Source organism: Myodes glareolus, chromosome 6 (assembly GCF_982192425.1).
Source record: "Myodes glareolus chromosome 6, mMyoGla1.1, whole genome shotgun sequence".
Lineage (NCBI taxonomy): Eukaryota > Metazoa > Chordata > Mammalia > Rodentia > Cricetidae > Myodes > Myodes glareolus.
The window spans coordinates 75,333,424-75,344,244 of NC_142031.1; positions in this window are offsets into that span (position 1 = coordinate 75,333,424).

A 10,821-nucleotide genomic window follows, 5' to 3' on the forward strand; every position below is an offset into this window, starting at 1 on the left:
TAGAACCTAAGACCACCATCCCAGCGATGGTACCAGCCATAATGGCCTCAGCCCTTCTCCATCAATCACTAATTAAGAAAATGCTCTACAGCTGGATCTAATGAAGGAATTTTCTTAATTGAGGTTTCCCCCTTTCAGATGACTCCAGTTAGTGTCAAGTTGACACAATACTAGCCAGCACACTGGACAAGATGATTCATATCTACTATTAATTCCAGCACTTGGGAGCAAAGGCAGGAGGCCTGTGAATTCCAGTTCAGCCAGAGATGTACAGTGAGACCCTGTCTCAAAACAATCTCTCCTCCCCAAAACGGCTCAATAAAATTCTCTAATGAGTGAAATAGCCATAAAAGAAGCTGGTATGAGGGACAGAGTAAGCTTCATGGTAGAATACTTGACTAGCCTGTGTGAGGCCCTGGGATTTGATCCCCAGTGTCTTCCCTGGCCTGTAGACGAGCAATTTCTAGCCATTAGCATTAGTACTAAGTAGGATTTCTAAATTACCACTTATTAAAACCACTAGATTTTTCTGTGAACCAAAGAGTTTTCTTCACCCCATTGCCACATCTGGGTTTTGTTCTCTGTCTTTGCTTTACTGGTTCTTGGGGATTTTATTCTACTTGCTTACATAGATTCACGTCACCTTCTAATTTTTTAATCTATAGCATTCTGTTCTCAAAGTTTTTCTCTTTAACCAGAATCAGTTCATGAGATGTTTTCTGAATTCAGGAGTATTCATGACACAGTTACTTTGCAGTTCATATGTGGAAAAATACCGACTAACAACAAAGACATTTAGTTAATACACTGTCCATTCAAGTGAAAAGACAAGGCTTAACTCTTGGAGCCTACAGGAAAGACATTCAGGGATCATGTCACTGGTTAGAATTGCAAGCTGGCATTTTTGTCAGCCTGAAGCTATAGGAATCCTTAGAGACATAGTAGCTCATAAGCCTAAACCCAGGCTAGATTGGTCCCAGCATATGCAAAACAGATGCAGTGATTTTTCCCTTAAGCTAGGATGGCGGCTCTGGTCAGGTTGCAAACTGTGGCTTGAGTCATCTTTGTGCAGCAATGTAATCAGGAACCATCACGTCTCTTCCAGATCTTGCCATGAGAACTCAGACTGTAGGCTTTTAAAATTTTGTCTTGTGCAAACATTTTTGTTTTGAAACAAAATAGAAGTAAATAATCTGACCAACCATTGATCTTTCAGAATAAAAATAATTCTGAATCTGTTTCATAGAACCATTCATAGAAGGATTAGGTTTCAAGTTTACTGACAGCGGATTCAGATGCCCACAAAAAATAGTCACTGTAGAGTTCTATATTTCCAGTACTCTAGTTGTACTACAGTCTTTCAGTCCACTTTTGGGGATAGTGTAGAACCAACATTTGTAGTACGAATGGTGGGCTGCTTCTCGCCGCCCGCCCGGCTAGCTTTACCTGAAATAATTACACGGAAACTGTATTCATTTAAACACTGCTTGGCCCATTAGTTTCAGCCTCTTATTGGCTAACTCTCACATCTTGATTAACCCATTTCTAATAATCTGTGTCGCACCACAAGGTGGTGGCTTACCAGGAGAATTCTAACCTGCGACTGTCTCGGAGAGGAGAGTCATGGCGACTGCCTCACTGCCTTCTTCCTAGCATTATGTTCTGTCTACTCCTATGTTCTGTCCTATCAAAGGGCCAAGGCAGTTTCTTTATTAACCAATAAAAGCAACAAATAGAAATAAGACCCACCTACATCAAACATTCAACAGAACCAATACGGATTTCAACTGGGCTAGCAGTTTGGAATCTTTGGCATGGCTGATGTTTGACTTAAACATCTGAGCCAATTGGCTGCTTCAAAGAGCGGTGGTTACCTGAGGTGGAGTGCTTTTCTCTTTTCTTTTTATCGTCCCCATGGCTCACTTTGGATTATTGTCAAGTTTCCACAGCAAGAGCTCCACTTGAATCACTCCACTAAAGCACACTCATTGCCACACATTAACAGTAAACAATGTCGGAGTGAGTAATGAATAAATAACTCAGTCACTAACATTTTAGACAAGACACTTTTTAAACAAGTTGGTTTGTTTCTGGCCACAGTCCCACCAGGCCTTTTGTGTGGCTTGGCTCTTTTTAGTTACAAAATTAGACAAATCTGTAACTATCATTCCTAAATAAATAATGTAAAAGTTCATCCCTAAATACATGAAATCTTTTATTTATAGATAAATCTTTCTGTTTTTCTGTTAATCCTCTAGATGTCTACCTTCTTCTTTATAAATTTACTATTCTCTATTTTATTTTCTTTAGGGGAGAAAACTAGTGTTTGGATTCAAGGGTTTGTTTCTAAGTCAAATGTCCACTAGATGGAACTATTGTCTCAAATGAATGAGACTTGAAAAGCCCTATTTCTAACTTTCCCTGTTGTTAGAGAATAAAATGTAAGGGGTGATTTCTCTCCTTTTCTCTAGTGTCTTTTTTATATGAGCAACACTAACACTTAGAATGGATGCCATCTGACTGCTAATTCACAACCGTGCCTCTGCTAAGACTTCAGTTAAGATGACCCAATGCTGAGCCCCCCAGGTCTTTCTCTGTTTAATAGGCTTAATAAAAACTAATGAAAATACTTTGATTAAAAACTATACCTTAAAACTAGAATTTTTGAGACTCTCCAAATAATAAAAAATTATTTTTATTAAAAAAATTATAAAGTATTAAAAAGTTCACACCTACGTAAATAAAAACTTTAAACACTAAGTACCAACCAAAAAGATGAGGAAGCCTTCCAGACTAGAATCATACCCACCAAGACAAATTCTAATGTCTGTCCCACCTTTCTGTTAAATCCGAAAAAAAATCACTATGATTCATTCATACACTTTTACCAAGTGTATACAAGTTATTACATAAATTGCATATCTTCTCTTACCTAATAAAAATGGGGCATAGCAAAGTAATGAGCTCATTTTGTTCTTATTTACAATTAGTCATGAATACAAAAATCTCTCCTTACTAAAATTTATCATGCTTTGAAGTTTTTAAAATATATTTAAGCAGCTTCATGAGAAGCTTTTTGTGGTTTTCACAATAGTATTTATAACTAATATTTAAAATATTTATTTAATCTCAATGACATTGAATAGTTTATAATAATATATTAACTCTAGAATTAATTATTGACTTTATTCTTAGTAGATACAATTCTATTTATGAAGCAATGCAGAAATATTTTAGTTGGGACATCAAATCTCCAGCTGAATGACAAATTTTCCCTCCATGTCACCCCTTGAGTACGCCCATTCAGCAGCCAATGAGAAGTCACCGGTCCCCAGAAAGGAACCCTCTTGGAGGCAATAGGTAAACATTAAACATTATATGTTTGAAAAGCCAAGTTTGAGCCACTGTGATATCTCTGAAATTACTGTGCTTCTTCTACTCTCCCCTCTTTTTTTCTATGAAAGCTAAAGGGAAAAATTTTTAATTAAATATAAATAATTCCAATATTCAATATTTTTCAAAGCTCTCATAATTGAAGAAAGTATTAACTTTTAAATTTTTGAGATATATAGTCTTCTTTACATGTATAGTCAAAATAGTTTACCCAATAATCTAAGACTCTGAAAGACAAAGAGGAATTTTATATTCTCCCTTAAAATCAACATAGAATTTCAAACATTAAATTTTGATTTATTATGCATAAAAACAAAATTAGTTTGCTCTTAGTAAATTTTTCTGTCCTCTGTATTTTGAAAGCATAGAAATTCATTTTCTGGTCTTAGTATTGGACAACTACATTGGTCTCCTAAGAACTCAAAGGCCAGTCTGTTTTATATCTGAGAACACTGTTGACTGAAGTGTGGGCAGGAGCAGATTGCCAGCCCGCAGCCCCACAGGCATAAAGCATTGGCCCCTGTGTCACAACAGGACGACTGTGGCACTACTTTCTCACCCACCCAACTACTTCATCATTTCTTCATCAGTGTCTATCCAATGTTTATAATGGCTTTAGAAACATTCAACATTTTGATGTCTTTATTTTTACTATGCATCATATCTTTCTAATTCTCAAAAGTCCGAACTTGCAAATATGAGAAAAAAATTGTCTCTGACTTTCTATTATATTTTCTTCCATACAGCTCCAGGTTACATTCTGAGATAAAGTTTCTATCACTCAGCATATATATTACTACACTGAAATTCTGAGATATAGTTTCTGTCACTCAACATAATATATGTCACTGCACTGAAATCATATTTATTCACCATTCCCAAACATTTTTTTGGTATTTTATTTTCACTGATGTCATTCTCCCAGGACAGATATAATAACCTCCAACTTTCTCACATATATAAGACAAATCTCAGATGTTGTTTCCCTCCCTAATCTTTCTTTCTTTTTCTTATTATATTTATCCACCATCTCTCTTTCTCTATCAACCATCTACCTATATACTTATCTGGATACTATCCATCAATCATCTCTATCTATCTATCTATCTATCTATCTATCTATCTATCATCTATCTATCCATCCATCCACCTACCTACCTGCCTACCTACCTACCTACTACCTACCTATCTATTTGAGATAAGGTCTTGAATCATAAAGCTGGCTTACCTGTTATTTGCTATGTAGCTAAGACTGATCTCAAATTTGCACCTTACCAAATGTTGGTAATACTGTTTCACCTTACCTGACTGGATGCCACCTTCTTGAAGAGGTTCAATTTTTTCTAATCAGAAACAATATTTCCAGGCTTTATCTTTTGATGACTTTGACACATCTTTCAGGTCATTATTTGTTTCTACTTGGGCTGGTTCATTCATTTTCAATCTGACACAAACTCAAGTCACCTAGGAAGAGAAGAACTCAGTTGAAGAATGACCTCTATCAGACTGGCTTGTAGGGTATCTCTAGGGCATTTTTTAAATTAAAAATTGTGAAAGGGCTCAGATCACTGTGGGCGGTACCACCTTAGGTGGGTGGTCCTGGGATCTATAAAGAAGCAGTAATCCATGGGAGCAAGTGAGTGAGCAGTACTTTTTCAGACTTCTGTTTCAGTTCCTGCCTCCAGCTTCCTTCTTGGAGTGCTACCCTGGCTTCCCTTGATGATGGACTGTGGCATGGGAAGTCTAAATGAAATCTCAGATGTATAAGCTAAGCAATCCCTTTTCTCCCTAAGTTGCTTGTGGTGATGCTATGTTACAGTAATAGAAAGAAAATGAGTACCGTGCTGTGTAACAGTTGCATATGCTATGTTTTCTGGTAATCTACTTCCACACTGAATGCAACATCAACTTTATAAAACAAGTCTAATTATGCCCTTGACTTAACATATTAATTACTCTACTGACTTAAAGGAATAAGTCCAACTGCCTTCAGATGGTTGTGAATAGTGAGCATAATATGACCATTATCCCTTATCCTCAGTCATTTCCAGTTCAATATTCATGTGCATTTAGCTTGAGTTTCCTCAACTTACAATGGTCTTTGTTACCACTAGGTCTTTACACATATTGTTTCAACCACTCTTAATCTCAGTTCATGCCAAGCATGACTAAGTAAGTCCTCATTCACCACACTTTTGAGCCTCCATATCTTCTTCCACAACATACTATCTAACATTACATCTTTGTCCAGGATCCATCCTGTGTCCTTCCCAAAGCGGCCCACACTTGATAGACTGTATTTAATTGGCTTTACCAATTTCCTTCTCTGTATGCCTATAAATTAGTTTATAAAGACTGTGTCTATTTCATGTCCAACTATTATCACACTTTTTTGTATACAGCAAAAAATTACATGTTAAAAAGACTGTAGGGACAAAATCATGTATATAATATGTAATGAATGTTTCATAGTAATCACATTTATTAAATTTTGGGGACAAGGGTGGTCCATGGTTATCTAGATGGTTTCATTTTTTTGTAAGACAATGTTTTGGTAAAACAAAGATGATGTCATCTAAGCAAGTCAATAAGCCACACACATAGAGCAGTTCCATTACGTTTTAGTTTTGTATGTACAGAGACGGTATATCTATGCCAACTGTCACATCTTGACATTCAAGTCTTCCTCAGATAACCAACAGTCATTTCTAGGAGTAACAGAATAAATGCATTGGCCTCAGGAAAGTATGGGCATTAGCTCACATGTGTTAGCATGTCCTAACTCATTGAAAACATAATTTCTTATAGGTTATACCAAACTACTGGAGAAGTCACTTTACTCCTGCTGAGCCACTCTCATCATTAAGAAGTTGAAGTGGTCTCTGTGGTTCATCTTAGAGACACACATCAAATGGTACACATTTTAACTCTCCAGAATAGTCATCCACATAATACAAATCAAAAGTAGCAGTGTAGCTTACTTACTGAGAGTGTCAGTCCTCACCCAGCAAGAGCTAGATAAAGAGTCATCCTCTTCAACTTCCCTGTTTTACTCATAAGGGCAAGGGAGACCCAAGAATTAGTGCAGCATTTTAAAGTATTTCCCACCACGGTAATAGATTCCCCATTTAGGATGTGTGTTGTCATTTGTCACTCACACTCTCGGGTCCATTACACCCTGTTGCTGTTCCTGACCACTCCCCACAGACTGTGAGACATCCTTTGCTGGCCCCTCATGTTCCCATTCCTAAGAAACCATGAATGTTCTTCAATATATATTTTCATGGGATTATAAGCAAACAAAATTAAAGAAGTGTTAGCTGGAGCTGCAATATAAAACAGAAAGTCAATGATCAATTTTTTTTCCCAGAAACTTAAATCTTATCTGTGTAAAGGAATTCAATGCTCTTTCAAGGGTCTCAGATATTTAAAGAGAAAATTCTGAAAACCCTTCTAGAGGGAGAGAAGTAGATATCTGGTCACACACATTCTGGATTCTGCAACTCAACCAATCTAGTGCTACCCTTTGGCACAAAATAGGCTGATATGGCAAAATGTACTTTGACAAATGTAAGCTTTACCTTTTCAAACATAACATACTGGTTATGTGAACTTTCTGAGGCCCATTTTCTCCATCTGCAAATATATATTTAACTCAGCGCCTGCAGTGGTTACTTCCTTGATTTCTTGTTTAGTCCCAAAGGGAATCATGGCTAGGAAAGGCTTTTAGAAACTGTAAAAAGCAGCAAAATATGAATTAAACATATGGTTTACTTTTACTTTTAGGAGATAACATGTTAAAGTTGCATAAACTTTCAGGAGTGCAGATGGATATCCAATGGCAGACAAGTCTCTCCTGTGAGTACGCAGTCATTCAGATGTGTTCCCCTGGGACAGCAGAGGTGATCATGTTCTTGTTTGTCTTCTCATGGGTCTATTTATGTGCAAGTTATTATGGAACTTTTCATAAAACTCTCTTAGTACTCCCTCCACTTTCTCTATCCTGAGGCTCCTCTTAGCACCTTTGAAGCCAATGACACCCATGGCTAACACCTATAGCTGGTTTTCTTGCATGGCCAACTGCATTTACTATTAAGAGCCCCTCAGTCAAGGAGAAGGATTCTGTCTGCAAAAGACATCATTCAATACACACAGTACCACTCACCCTCTCCTGTACCCCTGCTGCATCCCACAGGAATAGTAGGCCAAAAAAGCCCCAAATGGTAGATCTAATCGCCTTGGAACCATAACAAATCTGTGTCTCGCACTCCACACACTCCAGCAAGGCCTCAACCTCAGTTCCCTGAAGTCTGAATTTTTTTCTTCTGTAAGCCCTTGCTTGACTTATTAGCATATAAAAATTATATATATGAATTTTCTGCTATATTTGTTAGAAAAAACTTACTTGAAATTATAGTCTAATATTTTCCTGGTTTTTATATGTATTCTATTTATCCTGTATTTATATTTGTGAAAATAATAAGCAGATTAACCACAGATATCAATATTATAAAGTCTATTTTCATGTGTTGTGTGTGATTTTAATGTTACAGTCTATCTAATCGTAGAACACTTCTGGATTTTTTTAATCACATCCTTCTATCTTTAATAGGGAATAGTTATCAAATAAAAGTAGTTTATTCAGAATATAACATTGGGTTTTAACGTGCTTCTACATTATATAACATTGGGTTTTAACGTGCTTCTACATTATGAAATCACTACATGAGACTCAGTTCCATGCTCATTCATTCACATAATTTACACTAAAAATGTTTATGATCTACTATCTTAGCAGTTTGTAAATTTGGGTATCATCATTTGCAGCACTTGCGGTATGGAGGCAGACTAAGTTCATTGCACTGAACTAAAACTCTGAACCCTCTGTCAGCATGTTCTCTTTCCCCACCATATCCTAGCCTGAGCATCAGACATTTTGCATTCTTTAGTAATAATTTGATCTCATTGAAAACTGGTGTTTTTAGATGCCTCAAAGAAGTGAGATTAGACAGGGTATATCTCTTTGTCTATGGCTTCTTTCAGTTAACATAATGTCCTGGATGGTTGTCAGATAATGGTTCATAAATGATGCTGTATGAGGGGAAGTCTGAGTACTTCTGTGAAAACTCTAGGAAAGCAAGAGAAGAGTCTAATGACCTCAGTTACTTCAAATCACAGAATTGTTCTTAGAATGGGTTTTTGTGCTCCTCCCAGGTATAGGGGATTGAAATGAATTTACTTCAACTTTTGTTATTCATGTGCCTCTGTGGGAAGCATGTTTTTGCTACATGAAGCTTGTCTTTATGATTGATTGCATACTTTACTGGGGTGACACTATTTAGGGGAATTGTTTGATATTTTGTTGTTGTTTGGTTTTAATTTTGTTTTGTTTTTGATACAGGGTTCCTGTGTAACAGCCCTGTCCTGGAACTCCCTTTCTAGACCAAACTGGCCTCAAATTCACAATGATATGACTGTTTCTGCCTCCCTAGTGCAGGGAATAAATGCTTAACCCATAGAGTAAATATTGTCTGATGATCTGAATAAAGTTGCCGGTTGCATGAGACTTTATTCTGCCTCAGTTTTAGACTCACTTTCCCAGGTTTAGGCAGCCAATTAAAGTAACAACAGAGGTCATCCATCTTTAGTGAATGACAGGCTTGACTTCTCTTTTATGTCTGAATGGTACTTCATTGTGATGTGTGTGTGTGTGTGTGTGTGTTCACATTTTCTTCATTTGTGTCTTGATGTCATGTCTTGTCTATTGCACATAGTGATGCTACAAATGGGGGAGTGCTAAAATACATAGGGTCCCTTGGTCCTGTGTTCTTACCATTGGTTAATACTGTTTGTTTTCCATAATAACTATTTTAAAAAGTGTGATATTCTATCTTCTTGAGCTTGAACTTGAATGTCCATGATTAATGCTGTTGAACTCTCTTTCTGTTAATCATGTATGCCCTCACCCCTTTGAGAAATGCCAAGTCTCTTGCCCACATTTAATAGGATCACATATTTTCTTGTAAGTGAGATTGTTGAGCTCCAGACATACTTTGAGGAATGATTGCTTATCAGACATACGGGTTGTAATTTTTTTCTTTCTGTACATAGATTGTCTTTATTCTGTTGGTTGTTTCCTATGCAAATGGGTTTTAGCTTGCTGCAATTCAATTTACCTATTTTCCCCTGTGTTTTGGGGTGCATATCCCAAATCATATCAACATCAAATCATAATCATATCAATTTCAAAGTATTCCCTTAGTATTTTTACAGTGCTATTAAAGCTTCAAGGTGTGGATATATGGCTCAACAGTGAAAAGTGTTGGCTGCTCTTCTAGAGGACCCAGGTTCAATTACCAGCACCTACGTAGCAGCTAGTACCCATCTGAAACTCAAGTTCCAGCGTCTCCACTACTCTTCTGGCCTCTGTGGACACTGCATACAGGGGATGCACAAATGAATGCAGCTATACACATAAAATAAAAAAAATCCATACAAATTTTTAAGACTATATTTGTATTTTTAATCAATTTTAATTACATGTTTTAGTATATAACACATAAATTTATTTTTTCTTCCACTAGAATTTTCCCAATACTTCTTATTGAGGTTATTCTACACTATATACCCTTGGCATTTTGATTGAAGATCAGTCAGATATGTGCCTTTCTCACTTCTGCCTTCTGTTAGCTCTTAATTCCATACTGTTATTTTTGACTTATTAAGAATGTATTTCATGTAGTAAATAATACATATTTGTTAAGATCCAATAATAAGACAGAGCCATAACTATTTTGAAAGCAGGATGCTTTTATCACTGATTTATTACAAGCACTAAAAGTAAAAGGCGATCACTACAGAAGCACGCAGGGTGCAGCTGGGGAACCAGTTACACCTTGTAGGATGGAAGACAGAAAGTGCTAGAGTCCAAAGCTTGGAGATGGACACATGGAGCCCCTGTGATGTGCAGCTCTGATCTCTGAAACTAAATCACTATTTACCTATTCCTGCTGTCTTCAATTCTTGAAGGAACATTGAGCCTCTGAGGAGAGGGCACTGCTCATTTGGTACTGATGTCTCTGAGGAACTGTGATGAGGCTTTTAATAAATGTCAGAAAACAAAGAAAATCCCATCAACTGCCAGTGCCTGAAGAACCACAACAACAGAGAGAGACAGATGACAGCAGGTGGGGAAAACAGGTTCAAGAAGGAAACAAAGAAGGAATATGCCCTTCCTTCTCCAGCCTTGTTCTCCACCTCCACTACCCTTCGCTGAAAGAGTTTAACGGAGAGCAACAAAGATGAAACATGCCATACAGAGTTCATCCTCAAGACCACCAGGCAGAGGGTTAGAGCTATGTCGTAGCACATAAAATTAGCTTAACATTGTGTACGAAATGGTACAGAGAAATTTTTTTTAAAAGGAAT